The sequence below is a fragment of the Ursus arctos genome, unplaced genomic scaffold (genome assembly GCF_023065955.2).
Source record: "Ursus arctos isolate Adak ecotype North America unplaced genomic scaffold, UrsArc2.0 scaffold_7, whole genome shotgun sequence".
Classification (NCBI taxonomy): Eukaryota; Metazoa; Chordata; class Mammalia; order Carnivora; family Ursidae; genus Ursus; species Ursus arctos.
The window spans coordinates 64,814,413-64,828,457 of NW_026623089.1; the positions used below are offsets into that span (position 1 = coordinate 64,814,413).

At 39.7% G+C, this 14,045-nt stretch overlaps 1 non-coding gene and 1 pseudogene across 1 annotated transcript; one reads left to right on the top strand and one right to left on the bottom strand.

The window, feature by feature from the left end:
* Positions 1 to 368: 368 nt before the first annotated feature.
* On the bottom strand, positions 369 to 474 carry LOC113259295 (U6 spliceosomal RNA). The gene has a single exon (XR_003317543.1). It is a non-coding gene; the product is annotated as a U6 spliceosomal RNA (small nuclear RNA).
* A 5,931-nt stretch (positions 475 to 6,405) lies between these two features.
* On the top strand, positions 6,406 to 7,371 carry LOC113259281 (proteasome subunit alpha type-2-like; annotated as a pseudogene).
* Positions 7,372 to 14,045: the final 6,674 nt, after the last annotated feature.

Genomic DNA, 14,045 nt, shown 5'->3' on the forward strand with positions numbered 1-14,045 from the left:
AGTTCTTAGATTTATACTGTGTCATGTCTCCTTGCAGATGCTTTTTCTGAAGCTGATAATAATGGCATGACTGCTCAGTAGGGAAGGGTGTAATTTCCTAAAAGTTAAAGACAGTTTATTTTATTTTTTAAAAAAAAATTTAAATTTAAATTCAATTAATTTACATATAATGTATTATTAGTTTCAGAGGTAGAGGTCAGTGATTCATCAGTCTTATATAACACCCAGTGCTCATTACATCACGTGCCCTCCTTAATGTCCATCACCCAGTTACCCACCCACCTTCTCTCCAGCAACCCTCAGTTTGTTTCCTATGATTAAGAGTCTCTTATGGTTTGTCTGCCTCCCTGATTTCGTCTTGTTTTATTAAAAATATGGAACGTTTCACGAATTTGCATATTATCCTCACACAGGGCCATGCTAATCTCCTCTGTATCCTTCCAATTTTAGTATATGTGCTGCCAAAGCAAGCACAAGTTAAAGACATGTTAGCAACTTAATTGTGTAATACATTTCCATCCAGAATTCTCCCAAAGTCATGGTGGTGCCTAAAGGATAGGATTCACTCTTTTGTATCCTGAAAGCTGAAAATCATACTGAGATGTGTATTAAGCAGCACCACCAGGATGTGGACATGAAATTCATGTGACTACTTGGTTTTGGAAACCCTCTGCTGGCACACAGCAGTCAACTGGTCAAGCATGAACCCCTCCTGGGGCTGGCACTGCTCTTGACAATGGGGGTAAACAAAGTCTCTGCTCTTGAGGATCTCGCTGGGCCAATGAGTAGATAAGTTCATGCCAGGTACAGATAAGGGCAGTGACAAAGATAAAATAGAGTAACCCGGCGGTGAGCAGTGCTGATTTAGTTAGGGTGGTCAGGGAAGGCCTCTCTGAAGAAAGTGATGTTTAAGTTAAAACCTAAAGAAACATCCTTGTCAAAAATTGGCCCAGCCATCAACCATTACCAGCACCCCCTATCCTAAGCAGAACTGGACTAAGAGGTGGCCTCTGCACTGGCTGGGCAGTTGTCCAGAGTGCTAACAAATAAGAGAAACAAAAGATCACTGGAGGAATTGAGCAAAGTGAAACTCAGTCCTTCTGACAAAGTTGAGGAGAACTTCCCAGTGGGAATAGAAAGTGCTGGTCAAAGCAGAGCTGTCTCTGTACAGAATTGCTGGACAGCTGCCTGCAGCCTCAGCCCACCCGCCTAGAAAGGGGAGGCGCAGGGCCGATTCCAAGGAAGGAGAGATTGCGTTCATTAAATTTAACCCCTTCAGTATGTCTCTCCAGAAACACTGCTTCAGAAAAATTATGAAAGAGAACATGAGCTCTCACCTCCTAGAGTCTTTCCTTTAGAATGGGTCCAATTTTAGAAAAAAGTTGATGTAACAACTGGCTCACAAGGCAGTAAGAATTGCCACTTACAGGCCAGTTCCATATTTTTCTGGAACATTCTATGACTTGCCGGGTTGAGATCCTCTTCCTCATCCCCAGCATAGATGTTGTATCACCTTTTTCTTACGAAACAAAAAGGTGATACATTTTACTATTATTTTTCGATGTGAAAGTATGAATTTAAAAATATGACAACCAAGAGAGAAGGACAGATAGAAAAGTACTTGAAACTTCACACTTTCAACCTTACCATAGTGATTACTGCCTGTGAACACTAGGAATCTAAGGGGTCATCTCCCTGTGACTTGACATGCATTTGTTTCCATTTTTCAAAAGAATATACCTTTTGTGATTAAATACAAATTTCTTTAATAACAAAACTTAATTCTGTCCTTATAAATTCTTTTCAATGAATGTATACCAAAGGCAACAGTACTATCATGTGGGGGCAGTCATAGATAAGTAAACACTCATGTGTGCACACACATACATTAAAAGAAGTCCTTAAATGGTTGGAAATGACTGCCTTTACATACTTACACTAAATCTTTTAGAAAACACCGCAGGAAATCTAGGGCCTTCATTTCAATATAATGACTTTTCATATTAAAGAAAAACCCTTATTAGCACAAATTTAACTTTTCAACTTAACTTTATATAACTTAAATTTTATAAATTTAATTTCATAAACTTAAATGTATCATTTAAATTTTAAGTCAGTATTGAGTCTGGGTCAGTGACCTCTCCAGCTAAGTCAAAACCTACCAATAAGAACATGAGAACAAGAGGTATTCTCTGAAGGAAAACGATGCACATACCCCAGGTTTACAATGCAACAGTGGGAAGAAAATAGATTAATATAAACCACCTAGTACACTATTTTCATAAATCACCCTTGCCGTCCCCTCAGGAGGTCCGAGTTTTTACCTGGTGGTATGATCCAAATGATTCCTATACTTTTCCAAGCCTTTTTTAGTGGTCTGATCTTTACTGGGTTGCTACAGTTTCCCACTGACTATGGGCTAGGGAGTACTAAGTACTAGGGAGTACTAAGAAAGACCCAGTGAACGACTGGCTATCAGCCATAGTACTCTACTCTCAGTGGGTAGCAGTAGCCTAATTTCCACCTAGTAATCAGCATCAATCAACATGTTTATTCTCTGCTTTTTGTTTAGTGGCCCAAAGATCCCCAAATGGCCAAGGGCAGTCTCAGCTTTCAATTTCACTTTTACTTGATTTTTAAAAAAGGCATTAGGGAAATATGCAGGCCCACAATGCAAACATTGTAAGCACAGAACAGGACATGTTGGCACAAACCACACCTTGCACCCACCATCCAGATCAAGAAATAGAACGTTATTAGTGTTCCAGAAGCCCGTCTCTGGATCACTTTTCCCATAGGTGAGCGCAAATCTGACTTCTCAAACCATCGGTTAGTTTTGTCTGTTTTTGAGCTGTGTATGCACAGCATGCTCTTTTTTGACTCTCTTTTAGCTCCGCATTACATATTGATACGATTAATTCCTTTTTGCCGCTATAAATTAGTTCACTTGCATTGCCGTTGGAATATACCCCAATTAACTTTCCCATTCCGTTGATAATGGAATTATCTGTCGATGGACATTATGGGTGTTTCCAGCTTTAGGCTACTTCAGATACTGCTGCCCCAGATAACCCTGCAGATCTCCTGGTGGACAGACACATGCAATTCTGTTGGGCGTATCTGAGGCTGTATTCCTGGGGTCTGAGGGAATCTGCATGTGCTACTTTTGCAGATTTGTCCAAACTGTTTGGACCCATTTATAGTGTATGAGAGTTTTAATTTTTCTACATTCTTGCCAACACTGGCTTTGTCATTTAGATAGTGGAATTATAGTGGTTTTGACTTGCATTTCTTTGATAACAATTGAGATTAAGTACCTTTTCATACATCTCTTGGCCATTCGAATATCTCTGTTGTGAAGTGAGTATCTTGCCTATTTTTTTATTTTTCTTTTTCATTTGGGTCTTCCCTTGTCAAATATGTAATTCAAACATATTCTCGCTTATCTTTTAATTCTCCGAATGCTATCTTCTGATGTTCACATATTCCTAATTTTGATTTACTCCAATTTGTAAATGTTTTCCTTAGTGGTTAGTGCTATTTGTACCCATTAAGAAATTATTTTATGTGCTGCCCAAAGTCATGATGATGTTCTCCTGTTAATATTCTAAAAATCTTTATTGTTTCACTTTTTACATTTAGATCTGTAATTCACCAAGAATGATAGTTTTGCATAGTATTATTTGAGTAGGAATCAAGTTTCATTTCCCCCACTTATTAATATGTAATTGAATCACAACTCTTTTTTTCACTTAAAAAAATTTAAATTAAATTAATTAACATAAATGTATTAATTGTTTCAGGGGTACAGGTCTGTGATTCATCTTTTTTTTTTTTTTAAAGATTTTATTTATTTATGTGACAGAGAGACAGTCAGCGAGAGAGGGAACACAGCAGGGGAGTGGGATAGGAAGAAGCAGCCTCCCAGCAGAGGAGCCCGATGTGGGACTCGATCCGGGAACGCCGGGATCACGCCCTGAGCTGAAGGCAGATGCTTAACAACTGCGCTACCCAGGCACCCCTTATCAGTTTTATATAATACCCAGTGCTCATTACAACATATACCTTCCCCAATGTCCATCAACCAGTTACCCCATCCCTCCACCCCCCTCCTCTCCAGACACCCTCAGTTTGTTTCCTTTTTTTAAAAAATAATTAAAAAAATTTTTAGTTATTTATTTGAGAGAGAGAGAGAGAGAGAGAGAGCAAGCACAAGAGAGGGGAGGGGCAGAGGGAGAAGCAGACTCCCCGCTGAGTAGGGAGCCTGATGCAGGACTTGATCCCAGGATCATGACCTGAGCCGAAAACAGTCACTTAACCAACTGAGCCACCCAGGCACCCCCTCAGTTTCTTTCCTATGATTAAGAGTCTCTCATGGTTTGTCTCCCTCTCTGGTTTCATCTTGTTTCATTTTTTCCTCTCTTCTCCTATGATCCTCTGCCTTGTTTCTCAAATTCCTCATATCAGTAAGATCATATGATAATTGTCTTTCTCTAACTGACTTATTTTGCTTAGCATAATACCCTCTAGTTCCAGCCATAGCTGCAAATGGCAAGATTTCATTTTCTGATGGCTGTGTAATATTCCATTGTATATATATACCACATCTTCTTTATCCATTCAACTGTCAATGGACATCTCAGCTCTTTCCATATTTTGGCTATTGTGGACATTGCTGCTATAAACATTGGGGTGCAGGTGCTCTTTCAGATCACTACATTTGTACTGTTGGGGTAAATGCTGAGTAGTGCAATTGCTGGGTCATAGGGTAGTTCTAGTTTCAACTTTTTGAAGAACCTCCATACTGTTTTCCAGAGTGGCTGCACTAGCTTGCGTTCCTACCAACAGTGTGAGAGGGTTCCCCTTTCTCTGAATCCTCGCCAACACCTGTGGTTTCCTAATTTGTTAATTTTAGCCATTCTGACTGGTGTGAGGTGGTATCTCTTTGTGGTTTTCATTTGTCTTTCCCTGATGCCGAGTGATGTTGAGCACTTTTTCATGTGTCTGTTGGCCATTTGGATGTCTGAACCACAACTCTTTAATGAAAAGATCGTCCTTTCTCAACCTTGTGCAGTACCTCCAATCATAGAAGAAGTGTTCAAAGAGAAGACGGGTCTGTTTCTGGAATCTCTAGTCTTTCCATCAGTTTATATGTCCATACTTGTACTGATACCACAGTGTCATATTTGTTATGTCCTTAAAACAAATCTCTATCCAGACAGAGAACGTTAGTCCTCTATCTCTTCCTCCATCTATATTTTTCTTAGCCACCTTTGTCTTTTATATTCCCTAAAGTTTAGAATTTTAGGATTTTACTTGAGATGGCTGTGGATCCTATACATAATTTTGGTCTTTATCATATAAACTCTGTCAAATCTTGGGTATAGTACATTACCTCCCCTCCCCACTTATTAAGTTTTCCTTAATTCCCCTCAATTATATATACTGTTGTTGTTGTTGTTGTTGTTGTTAAGTAGGCTCCACCTGGAGCCCAGTGCAGTGCTTGGGCTCACGACCCTGAGACCAAGACATGAGCTGAAATCAAAAGTCAGATGTTCAACCAACTGAGCCACCCAGGTGCCCCCAACTCCCCTCAAATTCTTCTCAATTATGTTTTATACTTTTTTTATGTAGAGGTTTTGTACATTTTTATTAGGTTTATTTTTAAGTGTTTGAAGTTTTTTTTTAAAGACTGTTATCATAGCCTTTATGTGTGTGTGTAATTTTATTTAAGCACTCATTGCTGTTATAAACAAAATATAGATTTAATTCTTGTGTGATGACTTTAAATTCAGTGACCTTGCAAAAAATCACATATAGATTTGGGTGGATTCTCTTTCTTCATGTCCTTTTTTTTTTTTTTTTTTTTTTAAGATTTTATTTATTTATTTGACAGAGAGAGAGCGCCAGAGAGCACAAGCTGGTGGTGGTGGGAGGATGGCAGAGAGAGAGAGAGAAGAAGGATCGCCCTGGAGCAGGGAGCCCAATGCACAGCTTGATCCCAGGATCTCAGGATCATGACCTGAGCCACCTGTGCAGCTCATCTTTCTTGGTCTCTGTCTCTCTGTGTATCTCTCTATACATGTAATTATTATTATTACTTAATATTCTTGTTAATTAACCTCCTCAACTTATTAAACCAACCAGGACCCGCCATGCAATGTTAAATGGAGTGACGATAATGAGCACCCTTGAGTCATTCTCAATTTCAGAGGGTGACATTTTACCATTATATACACTGTTTGACTTAAAGTTTTGTTTTGTTTGTTTTTGTCAGAATAGGGAATTTTCTTTCTATTTCTAGTTTGCAAAGCTTCTTTCTTTCTTTCTTTCTTTCTTTCTTTCTTTCTTTCTTTCTTTCTTCTTTCTTTTTTAGAAATCATGAATTGGGCGCTCCAGGTAAAGATGGCCGAGCATGGTTACAGATTTTCACGGACTACGTTCAGCCCATCTGGTAAACTTGCCCAGATTGAACATGCTTTGCCTGCTGTAGCTGGAGGAGCCCCTCCAGTGGGAATTAAAGCAGCAGGTGGGGGGCTCCTGCGTGGCTCAACTGGTTGGATGTCTGCCTTTGGCTCAGGTCATGATCCTAGTGTCCTGGAATCGAGTCCCGCATGGGGCTCCCTGCTCAGAGGGGAGTCTGCTTTTCTCTCTGCCTGCCGCTCCCCCTGCTTGCCCGCGCGCTCTCTCTCTCTCTGTGTGTCAAATAAAAATCTTTAAGAAATAAAGATTATAGATAAATAAAGAAATAAAGAAACAAAAATCTTTAAAGAAATAAAATAAAGCTGCAAATGGTGTAGTTTTAGCAACTGAGAAGAAACAAATCCGCTCCGTGTGATGAGCGAAGTGTACGGTGCGCAGAATGGGATCGATTACCAAGCACATAGGCTTGGCGTACAGGGCGGCTCGGGCCCAGGTTACAGAGCGCGCGAGCACAGAGCCTGGAAACTAGCTCAGCAATACTATCTCATTTACCGAGAACCCAGCCCCACAGCTCAGCTGGGACAGAGAGTAGCTTTTGTGATACAAGAATACATTCATTCAGGTGATGTTTGTCCATTTGGAGTCTCTTTACGAATTTGTGGTTGGAATGAGGGGCGACCGTATTTATTGCGGTCAGATCCATCTGGAGCTTACTTTGCCGAGAAAGCCACAGCAGTGGGAAAGAACTATGTGAATGGGAAAACTTTCCTCAAAAAAAGACATAACGAAGACCTGGGACTTAAAAATGCCACTCATACAGCCATATTAACCCTAAAGGAAAGCTTTGAAGGGCAAATGACAGAAGATAACATAGAGATTGGAATCTGTAATGAGGGCGGATTCTGGACGCTTCTTTCGACTGAAGTTAAGGATCCTTGGCTGCCATAGCATAGTAACAAAGTGACTGGAAAATCTGGAATTTCAGATAATTCCTCTACTTAAACATGTATGTTTTGTTTTGCAGACTTCTTGCATGCTCTACATGGTTTAATGGACTAATTTTTTTTTAAATGACACTTATGAATCATAATAAACTGTTAAATAAAAAAACCATGAATAGGAGCACCTGGGTGGCTCAGTCATTGGGCATCTGCTTTCTGCTCGGGTGGGGATCCTCAGTGAGGAGCCTGCTTCTCCCTCTGCCTCTGCCTGCTGCTCCCCCTACTTGTGCTCACTCTCTGTCAAATAAATAAATTAAATCTAAAAAAAAAAATTGTGAATAGGTATTGAATTCTATCAAGTATTTTTTCATGAATCTACGGAGATGGTCATTTGATTTTTATTCTTTATTCTGTTGATGGCATAAGTTATATTGATTGATTTCAAATATTAAGCTATGCATGGATTTCTGGACCAAATACAATTAGGACATGGTATATTATTCTTTTTCATATGTCACTAGATTCACTTTGCTAATACTTGGTTCAGGATTTTCTGCACATTTATGGGTAGGATAGGCCTGTTTTACAAAGACCTCTGGTAGCCATATCCCCTTGGCCTACCTCAGATTTCAGCTGCATCTGTGGTGGGCACTGTGGAAGCTGACAGCTCAGGTGCACACAGAGTATCTTCTAGAATTCTCCCCAAAACATTTCTTTGCTCCTAAGGAACCTTCTTAGCCAACACACATCCCACGGGTTTGAGGGAATCAACTCCCACAGGGGCAAACTTCAAGCAAAGGGAGTGGGAGGCTACCTACCGCCTATCCAGTGAGCAATTCTGGGAGGAATTCTGTGTGTTTCTCAGAGGTCCTAAGAGAAATGACTCCCCCATGACCTATAGCATTAATCTCAATTACAAACCCTTACATGGCTTGTTTTAATGTAGATTTTTTTTTTACTGTGTTGTAACCTATGTGCAGAAAATTGCCCAGATAATAAATGTCCGTCTAATGAATTTCCACAGAGTAAGCATATTGACATAACTGGATCAAGAAACAGAGCCTCTCAGCAGCCCTTCTCAGGGCCCCTTCCACATTTTTCCTGCCCTCCCTTGCTGGGTTAGATTCCACGGCCACTGTGATAGAGCGTCACAGTCTTAGCACCTCACACAATACAAACCTATTTCCTTGCCAGTCTCTAGGTGAGAAGTCTGACACGCGTCTCACCCATGGGCTAATATCAAGGTAACAGGCTTCCTTTCTGGAGGATCTGGGAGAGAATTGGTTTCATGCTCATTCAAGTTGTTGGTGAAATTCGGTTCTTCACGGTTATAGGACTGCAGTGCCCATTCCTTGCTGGTTGCCAGCTGAAGGCCACTCCCAGCTTCTAGAGGCCCCCACATTCCTTGACTCCTGACTCCCTTTTTCCATCTTCAAAGCTAGCAACCATCACATCTTTATCCATTCATCTATTGATAGGTACTTGGGCTGCTTCCATAATTTGGCTATCATAAATAATGCTGTTATAAACATAAGGATGCATGTATCCTTTCAAATTAGTGTTTTTGTATTTTGGGGGTAAATACCCAGTAGTGCAATTACTGGATTGTAGGATAGTTTTTTTTTTTTTATGTTTTAATTAATTAACATATAGTGTATTATCTGTTTCAGAGGCAGAATTCAGTGATTCATCAGTTGCATATAACACCCAGGCTCATCACATCACATGCCCTCCCTTAATGTCCATCTCACAGTTAGCCCATCCCCCCACCCACCCTACCCTCCAGCAACCCTCAGTTTGTTCCCTATAGTTAAGAATCTCTTATGGTTTGTCTCCCTCTTTGATTTCATCTTATTTTATTTTCCCCAAGATTTAAAAGCCTTTTTTTTAAAATAAAAAAGACATTCTTAATGAATTGTAATGTAGCAATAGACAGGTAAAAATATTTGTGGCATGTGTAATAAAAGGGTAATATTTAGAATATATAAAACTTCCCTGGAAATCAATAAGAAAAAGACAAGCTACCTAGTTAAAAAAAATGGGCAACGGATAAGAACAGGAAATTTATAAAAGAAGAAATATATGTATATATAGCTAATAGACATATAAAAAGGTGCCCATCCTCATTCACAACTAGGAAAATACAAATTAAATAATGGCGTACCATTTTAAATCTATTAAAATGGCAATATTTTTGAAGTTCGATAAAATCAAAGTTGGCTATGTTGTAGGGCAATTACATACTACTATTGGTGAAACTATTTTGGAAAACAATTTGGCAGTATCTATGCACATCCAGTAAAGTGTGTATTCATTGTGATTTTGTGCCATTGCTCCTCGGTATCTACCCTAGAGAAACACTTTGATATGTGCAGTAAGAGGCATATGAAGTTATCTTTATTGTGACATTTTTAACATAGAAAAATGATTTAAATATCTTCCAGTAGTGGAATAGTTAAAAAAGAACAACAACTATGGTACCATCTATACTGTGAAACAGCTGTCAGCTGGGGCCTTTAGTCTCCTCCATGCGGCCTTGCAGCAGGGGGTCTCCATGGAACCAACTTCTCATGTGGTGGTTGGCATCCCCTAGTGCAAACAGAGAGGCTTCCAGGTCAGTTTAAGGCTTTAGCTCAAGACTAATGAACTCACCACTGTTGTTGTATTTGGTTGGGCAAAGGCAGGTGCAGCCAGCTTAGATCTGTGGGGCAGGAGAACAAGCTGTTCCTCTAGACGGGTGGAGCCTTCGGGCAGAATGGTCTGCTCCCAAGGAGGGGAGAAATCAAGGCTGTGGTAGGAGCTGGGCTATCACAACTTGGTTGGAGATTTGAGGATGGCTTCCCTAAGGATGTGACAGTTGAGCTGAAATCTGAAGGTCAATAACCCTTAGTTAGGGGAGAGGAGAGGGAAGAGTACTACAGGGAAAGAAAGGAGCAAAAGCAAAGGTGTTTTGCTGGGAAGTTGCATGACAATTTACAGGGATGGAGGGAAAGGCCCAATGTGTCTTGAGAGCAGAAAGTGAGGAAGAGTGAAGTTCTAGAGGCACGGGGAGCCAGGTCACTCTGAGCATCTTAGCCTGCGCAAAAGATTTCAGATTTTATATGAGACATGAGGATCTGTAGAAGGGTTGTAAGTAGGAGGTGGGTGGGGGAGATGGGCTTCAGACTGACATTTTCACAGATAACTGGGTCTGGCTGCCCATGTGCAGCATGGAACAGAGGGCCAGTATAGGTGTCCATCCATGAAGACTTAGGAGACCACTGGAGTGACTGAGGCAGAAGATCATGGAGTTTTGGGTTTGTTGGTAGCTGTGGACATGGACAAAAATGAGACCCTGTGTGGCAGGAAAATATATACTTCTAGTGTATGCCTGTGGTCCCGAGGGTAATTATTATTATCCTTTTTTGCTCTCAAAAGTGTTCACATTTGGATACTAGATTATGCTATATTACCCTGTACGTGGCAGGAAAAACAAGCTGGATCTGGTGATAGAGTAGTTGTGGGGGTGTGGGAGACAAAGTGTCCAGGATGACTCCGAGTTTCTGACTTGAAGACCAGAGTGGAAGGTGGTGGTAATTGCTGAGCATGGTGACGTGTGGATGGACAGGCTGGGAGATATAATGTTAGGCTGAAGATGCGCAGAGCTGGAACTCAGAGTATAAATATGGACTGGGGATAGGAATTGCAAATGAGTTGCTGATGAATAAATAGTCACCAAAACCATGAGTGAAAAAGACTTTTTCTAGAAAGAAAAGAACACTGCAAAAAGACAAGGTTACAGGAGGGTATCAGAGGAGAGAAGGCTGGAAATGCAAGCTGGAAGCAAAGCAAACACCATTCTATGGAGGGTCCACTTATTTCTGCCAAAAATTAAAATGGAAATCCATTGAAAGTTTTGAGTTGAGTCATGACAGGGTATTGTTCTGAGAGTTCACTCAGGAATGTGAGAATTTTAGAAGACAACTAAAGTATTCAGAGACTCATGAAATGACTGTGTGAACACATATCTTCCAGTTAGAAGCATATATAATTTAGACGAATTACTTTTAATCAAATTTAATCTTCATGGGGCACCTGGGTGGCTCAGTCGGTTAAGCATCTGCCTTTGGCTCAGGTCATGATCTCTGGGTCCAGAGATCGAACCCCACATCGGGCTCCCTGCTCAGGTGGGAGTCTGCTTCTCTCTCTCCCTCTGTCTCTCCCCCTGCTTCTGCTCTCTCACTTTTTCTCTATCCAATCCATAAATAAAATCTTTAAAAAAATACTTAATTTTAAATAATTTGTTCTCCTTTAAATAATTTCTCTTTAAATATAAAACTCTCTTTAAATAATTTTTTCTCTAAAACAATTTGTTCTCCTTTTGTGAAACCCTAATTAGCAGTGTTTGACATTTGATGGCTTTTCCACTATCCCCTCCCTGCTCTTCAAGAGTTAATCTGGTACAACCCTTAATTAATCTCTGGAGCTATTATTAATAAAATCTGTAAATGGTAATGTTTTAAAAGCCAGGAATCTTAATAATTTCATCCTGATCAGAGTGTGTAAGGTCAGAGCTTCTACAGTTTGGCATCTTATTATAGAAAGATAAAATTTGGGGCGCCTGGGTGGCACAGTGGTTGAGCGTCTGCCTTCGGCTCAGGGCGTGATCCCGGCATTATGGGATTGAGCCCCACATCAGGCTCCTCCACTATGAGCCTGCTTCTTCCTCTCCCACTCCCCCTGCTTGTGTTCCCTCTCTCACTGGCTGTCTCTATCTCTGTCAAATAAATAAATAAAATCTTAAAAAAAAAAGACTTAAAAAAAAAAGAAAGATAAAATTTAACTATCACAAGGAAACACAATTTTAGTTATGATCAGGCTTCTATATTAGTCCATTGACTTAAAAATCTCACTCGCCCACAGGGCTGTGTAGATGTACATAAGTTTAAATTATGATTCTACTATTTTTAGATTTAGAGCAATTTGTTAGATCTCCCTCATCTTCAACTTCATCAATAAAATAAAAATAAAAATACCCACTTCATGGAGCTCCCGTGAAGCTTAAATGAGACAATATCTATATAGTGCTTTATAGTTAATGTACTTTATGAGTTAATATTACAATACTGAGATTCTGTTTGGGATGATAAAAAATTTTGGAAATAGTGGCTTACAGCATTATGAATGTACTTAATGCCCATGAATTGTACACTTAAAATGACTAAAATGGTAACTTTCATGTTATATATATATTTAGCAGAATAAAAATTAAAATATGAAATATAATAATTACATACTTGTGGCATATATATATTTAAATGAATAAATATATTTCTGAATTTCAGTTTCAGAGCTCCACTGGTAGCTTTATTCCTACATTATCTGACAGCTGTGGTATTTAGTAATCCAAACCACCCTGAGCACTTGTCCTTTTTTAGCAGATGGAGCTATAGAAAAGTCTGGAGCCCTTGATTTATGAGTATAGTGCCTTCCAATGGCTAGCATATATCATTGCAACCACTGCTGCATTAAAGAAGACATTTGCAGCAGGATCTGCTCTTAAAATCCCAAGTTTCTAATTTTTAAAGCCTTGATAATCAGAATCAAAAAGCAAAGGAGAATTGAAGAAATGATACTGAGCTAAGTAATAAGAAAGAGAGTGCATATAACTAATTTTCTATTATTTCAGTGAGCCATTGTTTGCTCATAAGGAAGCAGGAAAGCATAGGAGAGGGGAAATCAGCTGGTATCGTTCTGCTCACTGGCACTGTCGGACTGAGACAGGAAGGGAGAAAGTGACTTAAATCACTTGTAAATCTTGGTTGTGAAGAAAACTAGATTTACTGTGACAATTTAGGCTACAATTTTTAAAAAAGATTTTATCTATTTATTTATTTGAGAGAGAGAGAAAAAGAGAGAGAGAGAACACAACACACAGGGGAGGGACAGAGGGAGCAAATCTCAAGCAGGCACCATTGAGCTCCAGCCTGACATGGGACTTGATCTCATGATCCTGAGATCATGACCTGAGCTGAAACCAAGAGTCAGATGTTTAACCAAATAAGCCACCCAGGCACCCCAAACTGCAGTTTTTAAAAAAGATTTTATTTTTTAAAGCAGTTTTAAACTCCCAACAAAATTGAGAAGGTAGACTTCCCATACACCCCCTGCCTCACACATGCACAGCCTCACCACTGTCAACATCCCCGACCGGAGGGGGACATTTGTTACAACTGATGAATCTGCACAGACACATCATCATCACCCAAAGTCCATAGTTACATCACATATACTCTTGGTATTGTACATTCCATGATAAATGCGTAATGACATGTTTCTACCATTATACTGTAAAAATCCTCTGTGCTCTATTTATCTCTCTCACCTACCAATCTCTGGCAATCACTGATTTTTTTTTAAATTGTCTTTATAGTTTTGCCTTTTCCAGAATGTGATTATATTTAGGACCACAGAGTATGTGGACTTTTGAGATTGGCTTCTTTTACTTGATAATATGCATTTAAGTTTCTTCCATGTCTTTTCCTGGTTTGATAGCTCACTTCTTTTTAGTGTTGAATAGTATCCCATTGTCTAGATGTACCACAGTTTATCCATTCACCTACTGAAGGATATCTTGGTTGCTTCAAGTCTTGGCAATTACGAATAAGCTGCCTTAAACATCCCTGTGAAGGTTTACTTGTG